This window comes from Bactrocera oleae, chromosome 3 (assembly GCF_042242935.1).
Source record: "Bactrocera oleae isolate idBacOlea1 chromosome 3, idBacOlea1, whole genome shotgun sequence".
NCBI lineage: Eukaryota > Metazoa > Arthropoda > Insecta > Diptera > Tephritidae > Bactrocera > Bactrocera oleae.
Window position 1 is genome coordinate 46,786,476 of NC_091537.1, and position 15,684 is coordinate 46,802,159.

The window sequence follows — 15,684 nt, forward strand, 5'->3', positions numbered from 1 at the left end:
TTTGCTCATTTCTCTTGTATTGGAATGATCGGACCACGCTCATGATTGGTGTCCAATCTGCATTGCGACTGTGAGGCTGCTTGGAACGTGCAAAGCTTCCAACTCTTGATTCTGCGAATTTTATCCATAGTCGCACCACTGAACTTTCAGATATAGGTGATTCGGAATCAACCTGCATTGGTTCCCCCGTAGCACCATTGACGAGACCATCACTTATGCTTATGTTGACTGTCACCATATATTTGATCGAAGTCTTGAGCTGCAATGTATAAAGCATTCCTTGTGTTTCCGATGGCTTAAAAGACTTCACAGCTTCTAAAATGTTTGCCCTGCTGCGTTCTGTTAGGGAACTTGACTTAATTGTATCCTTCGCAGTCGAAATGAACTCCTCGGTCATCGTGTTCGCCAGTTTAGTTAAATTAAAATCATTTGCTCCAGCATTTGAATAAAATAGATGTATGGCTTCGTTCGGTATCTCATTAGAGGTCTTTTCCCTGCTTTTGATTAATTGGATGTCAGCGTGTGTCATATTTCCCTCTGACATGTTATTTAAAGCGATAGCAAATGCTTGATCTTCACGCTGGCGCATTATTTCAGTGAGCTCAAAGTACCGAAATTGATCCCAAAGCGGTGTTCCTGTAATTGTACTGTAATGATCATTCCTATTCGGCGCAAATATCAATCGATCTCCTACTGGCGGCAGCTGCTTTAAGTCACCAAACACGATAATTGGTATGCCTCCAAAGTAAGCGGTGCTCCTGAAAATTTGCTTTAGCCTGCAATCTAAATATGCAAACATATTTGCTCCAACCATTGAAATTTCGTCAATTATAATAAGCCTAATATCTATGGAATTGGCATGAATTGTGTTTAATGTGTCACTATTTAGTGGCCGAAGATTGCCGGAAGACTGGTTGACGGGGAGTGAAAAAACCGAATGAAGGGTTAGGCCCCCAATTCCAAATGCTGCTTTGCCCGTGGGTGCGCAGAGTTAACACCTTGGCTGTTTCGGGGTTGGTTCCTGGTACACTATTAGCTCGCAATGTCAACGATTGATATATAGTTGTTATAAGCCAACTCTTGCCCACTCCAGCACCGCCTCCGACATATTCGAAGAAGATTTCCCTTTTACTGACATTGTGCATTACATAAGCAAAATATTTCCTCTGTTTGCTGTTAAGTGACTGCACCATTGCCAGTAAATGGTCTTCTAATATTAGAGGTGGGAGTTTAATTAATCGAACCGCCTCTTCCTCTGTATTGTTGTGCTCTTGAAAAACATTAATGTCTCCTGTTTGCTCTGGAACGGCTAGAGCTCTAAATTCGGGATCTAAAAGTTGTGAGGCAGCTCGATCATCAGCTGTTTCTTCCGCTGTGACATGAAGGTTTTCCAAAACCCGTTCTAGTTCGTTCGATGAAAATTTGTCATATTTGAGCTTATTCAGCTCAATTTGTTTCTTGTGTGAATTGCAAATACTCTCGACGTCATTATTTAATAAGTCTGTTTCCTCATTTCTCCATGGGTGAAACATCATGGCGGTTTCTCTGAAGAAATCGGCTCTTGAACTTTCAACGCTAAAACGTTTCCAACGCAGAATAAGGGCTTGCTTCCTTTTCCTTAGAAATCCTGATCCATCCTTTAATGCCATTGGAAGTGCAGCTGTCGTGTCATCCTCGTTCTCTACTTCGTTGTATTCTTCGTTATTATCAGAAACATTTCTGCTTGTTTTGCAAAATCTGAACCATGCTGCAAAATCTGCTAAGCATAGTTCTTCCAATTGATCGGGCTTTTGAGAGTAGGGCTCCAGCATACTCGGCACATATATGTCCGTAGAGTCCTCCTGTAAAGCATTCAATTCAAGTCGGGGCTTTATCATCCTTACTCGGTTGTTTGGATGTGATATATTTATAAATATTTCCCCATTACTGGCTTCTGATAGATGCAGTCCCAAAATATTATTAGCTGCTTCTTGAGCCGATATTTCCGATCCATTTACAAATTTGTTTCCGATGTGCTGCAGTTTTCTTTTAATGGAGAAATTCCCTGCATTTATTTCCTCCATGGCTTGTCTCAATAATGTTGATACTCCTCTATTGGATTTATTTATATAATTAATGATATAGCTGCAGCAAGCGTATGCGTCCAGAATGAATTGAATGTCCATATTTGCTCTATGCAATTTAAGGATATTTTTATTATAGGCATTTAGAAGCCTGTCTGAAAATTTTCTTTTTAGGAAAATGTGTGGCTTTTTTACAGATGAGCGAAGAGCAAGCTTGTATCCTTCATAGTCAGTGTTGATTCGCTCATCCGCCAAAAAATTTTCGAAGCAGTTCAACCGTATTATTTCTTCCTCTGGGAGATCTGTTAGAGTTAATAGTTCCTGTATTTTTTGGAATTGAGCTTTGTGTTGCTCAATACCTTCCTCATTCTCCAGAGGGAAAAGTTTTTCTGTCCGTGGCATCGGCGGATATGGCATGTTGAATCGGCACACTTGTTTTCCATGTAGGTCTCTAAGGCAAGCTCGACCATGTCTGTGTTTTTGATACTGAATGAATTCCAGTAAGTCCAAATCATCCCCATCGGTTGTGATGTGTCGATCGATGAATGTTTCAACATCATTTGTGTTGGTGATTCCATCACTTACCTATTGTGGTGCGTTACTTAGCCAGAACATGCCATGACAATGTGGTGATCCCCTATGCTGGAATTCAATTCTGTAGTAGTAACGGACTACTAAATTCTCTCCAAATAGCCCGTTTTGTAATAATTTTAGCATTTGGCGGAATCGATTGTCGAAATACCTGGAACATGTAACTGGATCTGTCCTTATCAGTCTCGCCTTTTCAGAGCTTGATAGAGCAGTAGCTTCCTCTTCCGAAATGTCTACTTTATCCACCAGTTTCTTCAATATGACTAACAACTCAGGCCATTTTGTTTCTGCAGCAGACATTGTGATAAAAAATGTTGGCAAACCAAACTGGCGGATCATGGCTAAAACTTTCTTCTTTTCAGCCTCCCAATGTGCAGGTGAGGATCGAAGTCCTTTGAGTACATGATAGCCTTCATCATGCTGGATAAGGTTGCTGACAAAATTTTTATCCCTCACATTTGCAGCAGTTATATTCCTCGATCCAGACTTTTTACGCAGGCAAATGGAAATTGCATTTTTAATGCGCTCCAACTCGTAGAACTTATAAATATACAGGAGTACGTCCGCACGCACACAACGCCGATCATAGCGTCGAATTTCAGAACGTGCAATTTTACTATAAGTTGTTGTAGTTGTCCTCTTTTTTCCGCAGTAAATCGTTGGATACGACAATTCCTGAGCATCGTCGTCGGTTGTAACGTCTCTTGGGCATCTACCTTGCCCTGGTGCCATTGCAACCCGTTTAATGGATCGATTTTTAACGGGTTCATTGTCCATTAAAGTCTCCTGACCACCTGGATTTAAATCCTCGTCCATTTCAAGCGGTACATTTTCCTGACGGGCATTAAGAAGGTCTCTTACTTCTGCCTCATCTGCAGGATCCGCAATAAATGGCACAGTTTCCTCGTTCCAGTATTTGCCAGCCAATCACTTGACATTTGGATATTATGCTTGACGTAGAGCTCTGTACCCAGCTGATAGTTTAGTGCCTCCAATATTTTTGCTGGTCGCACTGTCTCCGTCATAAAATTTTGTTCATATTCCAATCGACGTTTCAAGTGCACTTGAATAATATGGCTGTTATCAAATCTTCGTGGAAGCATGGTGACTGTCTCTACAACTGAAATGGGGATATTCACCACTGCTCCACGAATAGCACATTGTCGTTCATATCCTAAGGAGATGATGCGCATATATGGGATCCTCGGTGATATCAGTCTTTCTTCTAGACACGTTAAATCCTGAAGGCATTCCGGAATATCAGGAAACTCCAATCCTTCCGATAGGCAGATATTTGGTATCTTGCCCTTCCTAACAATACGATAGCATGTGTTGCAAAAGTTGTACTTTTGGTTCGAAGACGGAAATTTTGATGACAGATAAAACACTTTTCTAGCATCTTCTGAGCGCGCAAATTTTGTTGAAGTCTGACATTTTTCTAGTTTTTTCACTTGATGAGGGAACCAAGTGCCACCGCAACAGACGCATATTTCAGTGGGTCCTTTCTTTATCAACAATGCGTACATATCAAAGATATTGGCAGCTTGACGTTGACGTTCCTGTTTCTCTAGCTGTGCATCAGGAGAAAGTTCACGACGTCTTCTTATATTCCTCCTGGTTTCCCTCTCGCTTTCTAACTGACGATATGCGGGATTCGATCTATGCAATTGTACTCTTTCCAACGTTGATTCCTGCTCGTTTGCAATTTGTTGCCTGGTTTGCTGGCGGGTCACTCTTCTTTGAGAAGAATTTAAAATTTGCTCACGACGTCTTCTTATTGGATCTTCTCGACGACTTCTCCTCAATGCTGCATCTCGTTGCCTCTCTTCTTCTCTTATTATTGCATTCTGACGCCGTACAGAACGTTCCATTGTGTCGCGCTCCTGCTCCGCTGCTCTATATTCCGGATCCAAGCGCCTGTTTGAATGACCCATTGTGCTGCGCTCCTGCTCCGCTGCTCTATATTCCGGATTGGTTCTCCTATTTAAATGTTCCGCGGTGTTGCGTTCCTGCTCTTCAGTTCTATATTCCGGATCCAAGCGCCTGACCGAATGTCCTATTGTGTCGCGCTCCTGCTCCGCTGCTCTATATTCCGGATCCAAGCGCCTGTTTGAATGACCCATTGTGTTGCGCTCCTGCTCCGCTGCTCTATATTCCGGATTGGTTCTCCTATTTAAATGTTCCGCGGTGTTGCGTTCTTGCTCTTCAGTTCTATATTCCGGATCCAAGCGCCTGACCGAATGTCCTATTGTGTCGCGCTCCTGCTCCGCTGCTCTATATTCCGGATCCAAGCGCCTGTTTGAATGACCCATTGTGTTGCGCTCCTGCTCCGCAGCTCTATATTCTGGATTCAAACGTCTATTTGAATGACCTGCTTTATTAAGCTGCTGCTCTTCAGCTCTGTGAAGTAGGTTCTGTCGCCTAGTGGAACGTGCAGAACTATCATGAGTTCTCTCCTCACTGCGGTACTCCAAATTTGAGCTGCGTAATTCTGCAATATAGTCAGCGTTCCTTTGTCTATTATTTTCCAAATTTTGACTATATTGTCGTCGGCTTCGATTCAGAGCATTGTGACGTCTTTGTTCCTGCGATTGCCTAGATACTCTTGGCATTTTCTAAAAATATTATACAAATAAAAAATATACTAAAATATTAATAAATTAAGTAATAATATTATAATTAAAAGAATGCGTATTATTTAAAAAAAGGATTTTTTCGTTGATTTTAAAGTTATTTGCGTTGTTGAAAGTTTAAGCTGCTCGCGTAAACTGAAGTGATCCGATGCGTTTTTTCATATAAGAACTTTATTTAGATTGTCAGTTTGTATGACAGCTATTTGCCATTGAGAGAAATCAATGCCGGATTTCGTGAAGATATTTTATCTAATGAACAATTTTTCCATGGAAGAACTTGATTCCGATCGTTCCGTTTATATGGCAGCTATATGCTATAGTAATCCGATCTGAACAATTTCTTCGGAGATTGCATTACTTCTTCTAGCAAAAACTCATGTCAAATATTGTGAAAATACCTCGTCAAATGAAAAAGTTTTCCATGCAAGCACTTAATTCCGATCGTTCCGTTTATATGGCAGCTATATGCTATAGTAATCCGATGTGAAAAATTTCTTCGGAGATTGCATTACTTCTTCTAGCAAAAACTTATGCCAAATATTGTGAACATACCTCGTCAAATGAAAAAGTTTTCCATGCAAGCACTTGATTCCGATCGTTCAGTTTGTATGGCAGATATATGCTATAGTGATCCGATCTGAACAATTTCTTCGGAGATTGCATTACTTCTTTTAGCAAAAACTCATGCCAAGTATTGTGAACATACCTCGTCGAATGAAAAAGTTTTCCATGCAATTACTTGATTCCGATCGTTCAGTTTGTATGGCAGATATATGCTATAGTGATCCGATTTGAACAATTTCTTCGGAGATTGCATTACTTCTTCTAGCAATAACCCATGCCGAATTTCGTGAACATACCTCGTCAAATGAAAAAGTTTTCCATACAAACACTTGATTCCGATTGTTCAGTTTACATGGCAGCTATATGCTATAGTGATCCGATATCGGCGACATCCGACAAATGAGCAGCTTCTTTGTGAGAAAAGGACAGGTGCAAAATTTCAGATCGATATCTCAAAAACTGAGGGACTAGTTCGCGTATATACAGACGGACGGACAGACAGACGGACATGGCTAAATCAGCTCAGCTCGTCACGGTGATCATTTATATATATACTTTATATGGTCTCCGACGTTTCCTTCTGGGTGTTACAAACTTCGTGGCAAAATTAATATACCCTGTTCAGGGTATAAATATTGTATTTATATTTTAAAAATAAATAGAAAAATTAATTTCATAATATTGAAATAAATTGTAAACGTTCTATTCTATGTAAAAAAAAGTTATATTACAAAACATATTATTATATGTATTACAATGAGTTGATGAGATCATTGAAAGATAACAATACTAACCCCTTTTTTAAACACACACTTACCACTAGTTTAAGCCGTCAGTAAAATTAAGAATTCAATTGTATTGAAACCGCAATCGCGAACGCGTGTTGTTATTCCTTAATCGGTCATTTTAAGTTCGTGTACTTCTCGGCACAGGTAATTTTTCTATTTTTAAGCAAGTTCGCATCCCTAATTTATTTTTTTCTCAAAAAGCTTAAGATTTTTCAAACGTTTTATATACCGCATATAACAACAAAGGATAAACAGCTGGTAACAAGTTACTTAGAGTGTATTTTTCACGATTGATCACGTTGGCCTGATGGAAAAAAAACCAATAACCTCTACTTTTCCATTTTTGCTATCATTGATGCGAATCAAAACTTGTCTGGCTATACGCAACTCGCAGCACAGGAGTAGAAGAGGTTATTGATCGTTTAGAAAGTAATCATTTGTTGGTCACCCTAAACGCATAATTTCAGACAGAGGTGCAGCTTTTACGTCGAATTTGTTCGAATCTTATTGTGTAGTTAATAGTTTTTTTCACCTTCTTATAGCAACAGATGTTCCACCGGGAAATAGTCAAGTTGAGAGGATACATCAAATTGTCATACCCATGTTAACAAAGCTTTGTTCAGATAAGCCGAGCAGTTAGTATAAGTACGTAGGGCAAGTTTAACAAACACTCAACAATACAGCTCCTAGGAGGACCAGCATTTTTCCTTAGAAACTACTAACCGGAGTCGATATGCGAGTTTGCAAAGTGCCAGAACTAAGTGAACTTTTAGACAATGAAGCCATAGAGGAGCTTAATTAAGAAAGAAAACGCATGAAAGTATCACGAAAATCCAGAAAAAAAAAATAACGAAGCTTAAACTCTGGGCGTAAGGAAGCAACGGCGTATAAATTTAATCATTTGGTAGCCATTAAGCGTACCTAATTCGGTAGTTCACCACGATTACGTCCCAAACTTTGGGGGCCATAAAAGGTAGTTAAAACAATTAATCACGGCTGGTATGAGATGGAAAATATAGATGAAGGCAAAGGCCATATGCGAGTATATGTAGAAATGTGTACCAACCTTTGAGGCCAAACGAATCTTAATGTACGAACGTATAAACAGAACATAATGTACCAAATAAAAACGACCCTGCACGTAGGTCAGATTAACGGGATAAAATGAAACATGATATCGGACGAAGACGAACATGATATTGACGAGCGACCACCGATGAGATCTGACGTTTTACGTCTGTGACGAGGATGATCGAAGCAAAGAAAAGACAGAAAAGGTAAAGTGCAAAATATTCTCAAAGCGATGCAATTATTTGGGAAATGTCTTCCTAATTTTCGAGCATTGATGGCATAAGTTATATGGAGTAAGATAGGTTCCAAAATTTATATTGTAAATATGTCTAAGGTGAATAGATTAATTGGCCAATTTATTAGATACATCAACGGAATACTTTTTGAAAAATTATTTCAGCTGCGTTGAGTTTTCTTTCTTTTACATCACAGAACTGCCATAGAATTGAGATTGACTCGTTTATTTCACTCACTGCGGCGAATCTTTTCTTCATTCTACAGATAACGCTGTCAAGTATGACGTAGAAAGTGGTTATCTTGAATTCAATTTCTTTATTGCAATTTTCATCCACTTCTTCATAAAGGTCGTTCCCATGTTTTCTTTTTCTTGCTGATGGTAATACCGTCTCGACATGCTCTAAATTGTTTGCAGCAATTTTGCTATTTTTATAATTTGCTTTCCACTGGTCACGCAGATATTGCAAATCCACAAGTAGGCTTTCCATATTTTTAACTTCAGCGACGATGTGGAATTGATCTCTTGAATAACTAAGTTTCTTTCATTGATTAACTGAAGGAACCATTTGGCATCAAAATGCACTCGAATTTGCTCATACCGTAAGGTTGAGTTTTTTAGCCTCTTTCAAAGCGTTTCAATCCAGGAAGATTTTTCGCGAATGCCGAGTCGACTCCAGGCAAGTTCAGCGTGTAGGCACCACAGGGCGAAAGAACTGCATACTTATTTTTACGTTGGATGTTATTTTGCTCTCCTTCATATGTACCGCTTATATTACTACCAATCTTCCAAAGGAATGTTGTAATTTTCAAATGTTTTTCAAATTAGAGCGGCAATAACTTTTAGAGTTTTTTCATGACAATCTAATGTAATAGTTATGGAGTAATATGTCGCCTCCTTTTGTTCTTCTAATATGAAGGCTAGTACACGACGAGGACAAAGTTCAATAAATTTATTCTGTATTTGTACAACGCTGATGTCATTCTTGAGAAGCCGTTGTTCGATTGACCTATTAAATTTTTTCTTCCCGCAACGCTAATCTTTCGTCCAAGAATAAAATGATGTTTAAAATACATTTTAACTCCACTTTTTAGCTTCCCTCGCTATTTGATCACACAATAACATGTTGATGGTAGAATCTTCTTCGATATGTGCTCCCAGCCACTGAATGTAATACTGAATCATGTTCATGTTAATGTGTGATGCCTTAATGTGAGAGGAATTTCTCATATAGAAGTAATATCTTGTTCTTTAGCATAGCCGTGAGGACAACATAAACAAGAACGACTTAAATTCAAACACACAACAACAAATCACTTTGTACCTTTTTACCATTAGGCCAGATTGTTTAAAAAAGGGAAGGAGGAAATGGCCAGTTCAATCTATCACGTATGTAATCCGTTGGCATTTTTTTGATATCCCCAATGAATGATATGTTCAACCTCACTTGTATATATTCTGCTTCGAGAATACCGTTGTTCTAATCGTAAGAATGTTGATAACTCTTCGATTTTAATTTAGTTTTACTCTTCGTATTTTCTCTTAATGTGACTGATATATCATCATTAACTGAACTGTTTTGTTGCTATTAGCTTCAACGTCTATCCATATGTTTGAATGCAAATTACGCGGTGTAGTATTTCCAAATCGCCCTGTGTTTTATCTTGAACTGGCTACTGTAGAGAAACATCTTCAGTCTTTTCCGAATCCTAGACTATGAGACATTGGTTCTTTACAGAACATGCAGAGCTTGGACTAGCATTATGATAGAAGTTAAATGCTAAGAGAGATTGTTATCTTTTCTGTGATTCTATTTGTTTTTGCTTGAGCGCTGCACTATTTTTACAGTTTTGAGCACCGGACCTATGGTGATACATCTCTCTTGGCTGCAAAACAAAAACTTATTATATTCACAAAAGTTAATACTGGCGTCATCATCATCTACACTTCGGCCGAAATTCGCTTCGGAAATTTACTAAGGTAACTCCGTTAATCTTCAAAAACTAACGATGCTTACTGCTACTGCTATATTCACAAAAGTTAATACTGGCGTCATCATCATCTACACTTCGGCCGAAATACGCTTCGGAAATTTACTAAGGTAACTCCGTTAATCTTCAAAAACTAACGATGCTTACTGCTACAACCATAGCCAACACTATTTGGCTTCGAAACTCCAACAACACAACATTCGCTTAGCAACTTAAACAACTGAACATTGGGCTAAGCCAACAATTACAACACTGCAACTGCAACACCTTCTCAGCGATACGTACATTTCTCTCGAAAATTACGACATGCATATATGCTTGTTCATATGTACCGGTTTGTTGAAAATTTTCTACGCTCCAAATTTAAAAATACTGTTTTTGGTACGAAATATATTTTTTATTCAATATAATCTCGCTTAACTTCCATATACTTATTCCAATGATCCTCTAATAATTTTCTGCCATTCCTATAATGTCTACGGCTGTAATAGCTTCTTCATTCGAAGAAAAAAAAATGCTTTCAATGAAAGAATTGTTTCAGGATTCTGAAAATGTAGTAGTCGCTGGGAGCCAAATCTTGTGAAAACGATGGATACTCAACCAATTAGTACTTTAATTCATTGAATTTTTTCATTGTGGTGGTTTTGTGAGCGTTGATTTGATGAAATATGATGTTTTTGTGCTGCAAACCAGGTCACGAATTTTTTTATCCAGCTGATCCAAAAGGCTGCAATAATATTGAGAGTTGATTGTTTTAGCTTTCTGCAGATAATCAATCAACAAAATTTCTTTTGCATCCCAAAAAATTATGCCATGAGCTTCTTTGCTGATCCTTGGGACTTCACCTGCTTTGGAGCTGAACAACCAGTCCAATGTAAACGTTCTTGTTTCAATTTAGAAACGTGGTGGTAGATCTAAGTCTCATCCATAGCTATAAAACGACGGAAGAAATCGGTTTGGTTCTCCAAATTATGCAGAGGAATTTCTTTTCAATCTAGTTTTTGTTGAATTGTTAACTGGTGCGGCACTAACGTTCCAAACAGCTTTTTCATATGTAATCCATGTTCTCCATGTAAAAAATTAAGTACTTGTTCGTCTGAGATGCCTATGGCATTAGCAATTTCACGCTTAGTCAAACTTCGATCTTCAATAATATTATGAACTTGCTCAATGATTTCTGGTGTGGTTGCGGTTTTTGGTTGTCCGTCGCGTGGATCGTCTTCAAGCCTATAACGACCACGTTTAAATTCACCAGCCCAAAATTTAACGGTGCGTTTTGAAGGTGAGAACTCCTTCTACAATTGTTCATAAATTTTCTTTGTTTTTAAACCTTTCAAAACAAAGCATCTAATCACTGCGCGATATTAAATTGTTTCTATATTAAAAAAATACTCTGACACGTCAACTTCAAATGGCGTGTAAACAAAGAATTAATTGACAGAATGACTTGTAACTTTGCATGTGTTCTCACGATCGATGTATCAACTTGAGAAAGTTGGAGCTAGTAGTGCTGTTTCTTGGTGAGAAGAGAAACTTTTCAACCAACCTGTTCTTAACGCTGTTCTGCTATCGTCACCAACGTTTGATTAAACATTTCTAAAAGCTTTTAAACGATGCCATACATTTCTTTCGAAAAATTACTACAAACATATATGTATGTACACATAGCCAATAAAGTCTGCGTTGACCCGACACATTTTTTTAAGTGAAGTAAAAACACAATGTAAATAGGTAGGTAGGTAAAGTGGCTGTCATTCGACACACTTAGGCCTTTAGGAGGCCCATTGTGATACCACTGGGACTGTAATCCCCTCACTCTATTGGCTCTTCTCTGAACCACCCCGTACTTCTGATGAACTTCATCAGTGAGACAAGTTTTATCTGTGCAACCTCCTGATTCCACTGACACTGGGCTATATTAATGACATGTTTGTCGATTAGGTATCTACACGTAGCCAGAGGCATATTTATGTCCACCTTACCAGGATCTAGTTGTAGGGTGGTGCCTGTTCTGGCTAGTTCATCTGGTACGCAGTTACCAGGGATGTCACTTTGTCCTGGAACCCATTGCAGATTTACAGTGAAATAGGATGACAGATCCGCTAGAAGATCATGGCAATCCTTCAATGTCTTCGACGAAATCCTATGAGACATCAGAGATTTCAAAGCCGCTTGGCTGTCTGTATATATAAATACACTTCTTGTTTTTGTTAGTACAAGAAGGCTTTCTTTAATTGCAGTGACCTCTGCTTGGATGACACTACAGTGGTCTGGTAACCGGAAGGCGATTTTGGTATCTAATTTAGCCGAGAAGACACCGCCGCCTACTAGGTTATCCAGTTTGGAACCATCCGTATAGAAGCTAATCCCTTCTACCTTGTCCACTACATCCCGTTCCCACTCCTCTCTGGAGGGAAAGGCAATATTAAGGACCGGATTTAGGTTCAGCTCCCCCGGATTGCGAAAATCCGTAGTTATGGGAAGAAACGGGAACTTCCTAAGTATCCTAGAATGCCCCTTGTTACAGGCGACTAATAGGGAGGCTTCCCTCAGTCTTAGAGCTGACTTCGCTGCCATTTGCTTGCAATATAAGTCTGTTGGCAGCAAGTGTAAAAATATGTTGAGTGCCTGGCTTGGCGTAGTTCTGAGAGCTCCACTGATGCAAATACTAGCTGCTCTTTGTATACTTTCCATGCTTCTAATCGCATATTTCTTTTCTGTAATTGGCCACCATACTACTATCCCGTAGGTCATGATCGGTCTTACAATTGCTGTATACAGCCAATGAGCCACCCGAGGTGTCAGTCCCCACCTGAGCCCCACCATTCTTTTACATGTGTAAAGCGCTGTAGCAGCTTTCTTTACCCTCGCTTCCAGGTTTTGTTTCCAAGACAGCTTCCTGTCCAAAATTAGTCCCAAGTAGCTTGCTTTATCCCCTATCGTTAGCCTGGTGCCATTTAAAAATGGCGGCGTGATTTCGGGAGTACTGTGTTTCTTAGTAAACAATACTAGTTCTGTCTTGCTAGCATTTAAATTCAGTCCGCATGATACGGCCCATCGATTAATCTCGTTTAGTATTGTCTGCATGAGACTAGCGAGGGTGTTCGGGAACTTGCCCCTAACCGAGACTGCCACATCATCAGCGTAGGCCACAACATGTACCCCCTTCTTTTCTAGGTCCACAAGCATTTTATTCATTGTCAGGACCCAGAGAAGTGGGGATAACACGCCTCCTTGGGGTGTACCCCTTCGGACAGATCTGTACATCGTTGAAGCTCCCAGCGTTGAAATAATTGACCTGCCCAAGAGCATCTGTTCAATTAATTTCCGGAGAGGCTCAGATATGCCCAGATCTTTAAGCGCGCTCAATATGGCCTTCGGCTGGATGTTGTTAAATGCACCTTCTATGTCTAGGAAGGCTACGAGGGTGTATTCTTTTATTTCCAGAGATTTTTCAATCTCTGCTACCACTGAGCTTAATGCCGTTCCTGTGGATCTACCCTTCGAGTACGCATGCTGCGAAACTGCCATTTTTCTTGGTTGTATGTCCTTTTTATGTATTTCTATTAGTCTTTCCAGCGTTTTTAAAAGAAATGATGAAAGACTAATTGGTCTAAAATCCTTTGGAATAATATGTGAGCTTTTGCCCGCCTTTGGGATATATATCACCTTAACTTCCCCCCATGTCGAGGGAATATAGTTCAATTTCAGCGCCCCTCTAAACATGGTTGTTATCCAGTTTAGTGTGTAGCTCAGGGATTGCTGTAACTGGGCCGGGAATAGACCGTCTGGTCCCGGCGTTTTATAAGGCTTGAAGCTGCCTATTGCCCAATAAACATTGTCATCTGACACTATGTCTAGCGGAGGGGTCTCTGAGCTTACTTCACTCCTCATTATATGCTCCCCTGTGAGGTTCTCGGAACTGTCTGGGAAGTGAGTGTCCATTAGTAGGCCCAGAGTCTCTTTACTGGATTCCGTCCAGCTGTGAACTGGCTTCTGAAGGTATCCGATGCTATGTTTCGACTGTGTCATTATCTTTCTCAGTCGGGACACTTCTGCCGTATCTTCGATGTCGCTACAAAAAGATTTCTACGAATTTCTTTTTGCTTTTCTTACCTCCTTTTTGTATGCCCGAAGGTGGTTGTGATAGTTATCCCACTCTATATTTCCTTGGGATAGTTTGGCAGAATTGAATTGCCTCCTGCAATTCTTCTGCATGTTCTTAAGTATTGGGGTCCACCAAGGAGGTGTAATTCTTCCCCTACTGTGCGTTAATGGACAAGCTACCTCTAGTGCTTGACGACAAGAATCTGTGAATCGTTTATCGAGGATGTTTGGGTCCTCTTTCTTTTCTGGTTGGAATGGTGGAATCATAGGAATACGCTTTTTTAGCTCCTGCATGTGCATCTGCCAATTCGTTTTCCTATGATTCCTAAATTTCTCTTCCCTAACTACATTTTCTTCAATTATACACTCAATGTAGCGGTGGTCTGAGAAGGAGTGTTCTTCCAATACCCTCCAATGTGTTATTTTATCCACCAGTTCTTCCGATACCAGTGTTATATCTAATACTTCCTGTCGGTTTCTGGTTATAAATGTTGGCGTACTACCTTTGTTACATAACAGAAGCTTACTTCCTATTAGATAATTAAAGAGCAACTCACCCCTTTCATTAATGTCCGTGCTTCCCCATAGATTATGGTGCGCATTGGAGTCGCACCCAAGTATGATCGAACACTTGGATGCTTCGGCGTCTCGTACCAGCTCCTTGAACAGCTGCGATGGTACTGCTACTTCGTCGTACGGCATGTAGCATGATGCGAGCCGGTATTTCCTCTTGCTCGTCTCCCAGCTTACCACCGTAGTGTCGTTACTACTGTAATTGTGTAATAAAAAGACATTAAGCTTTTTGTTAGCCAATATACATGTCCTAGGCTTACCTACACAACCATTCGCGTGTAGATTGTAACCTGGTTTCCTCAGACCGCAAATACGCCCTCCGTTAACCCATGGCTCCTGAATGAGGACAAAGTCAGGCCGTTCTTCTGCCATGCGGTTAATTAGGGCTAGAGACGCTAGTTTGCTGTGGTGTAAATTAATTTGGAGAAGACGCATTAGTTATGGTCTTCTCTGCATCATCATGAGAGTCGCTTAAAAGCTCACTTTCAGTGTAGAGTTTAGAAAGTCTGTCCGCAAGTTCAGACCCCGAAGTACACTCACCTTGATCCGTGATCTCTGCGTCGCTCGAGGACTCCACTGGATCTTCCTCGACTTCGCACTTCGATTCCGATGCCAAGTTTTCTCCTGCATCGGCGTCTGATTTGTAGATCATGACCTTTACTTTTATGAATCCGTAGTTGATCTCTCCGCCACTTTTCGCTAGCGGTTCTACGGATTCTTTTGTTAGAAGCAGCAGAATCTGCATTGTGGCTCGCTTCGTCTCCACTCCAGATTCTGCTGCGGGGTCGTCAAAGGCCTTGACGAATCTCCATCCCTCCGTTGGCAGATTTGGGTTGCAGGCTCTTATGAGCTGCATTATTTGGTCCGGCTGCGATGGTGTAGCCGGGATCCATACCCTTGCTCTCGGTCGGGATGGGATATCTTTCCTGTCTACCGCCACTAATTTGGCTCCGGGGTAGACCTCTCCCACCTTAGCTATTGCTGCTTTATATAGCTGGACCGATCTCTTGTTGTCACACGCTATCATCTTTATCTGCCCTTGATACCATCCGGCATCCGCACATGACG

At 40.3% G+C, this 15,684-nt stretch overlaps 1 pseudogene; it reads right to left on the reverse strand.

The window, feature by feature from the left end:
* LOC138856048 (cytochrome b-like) overlaps window positions 1-15,361 on the reverse strand; it is a 54,802-nt pseudogene extending 39,441 nt beyond the window's left edge.
* Window positions 15,362-15,684: the final 323 nt, after the last annotated feature.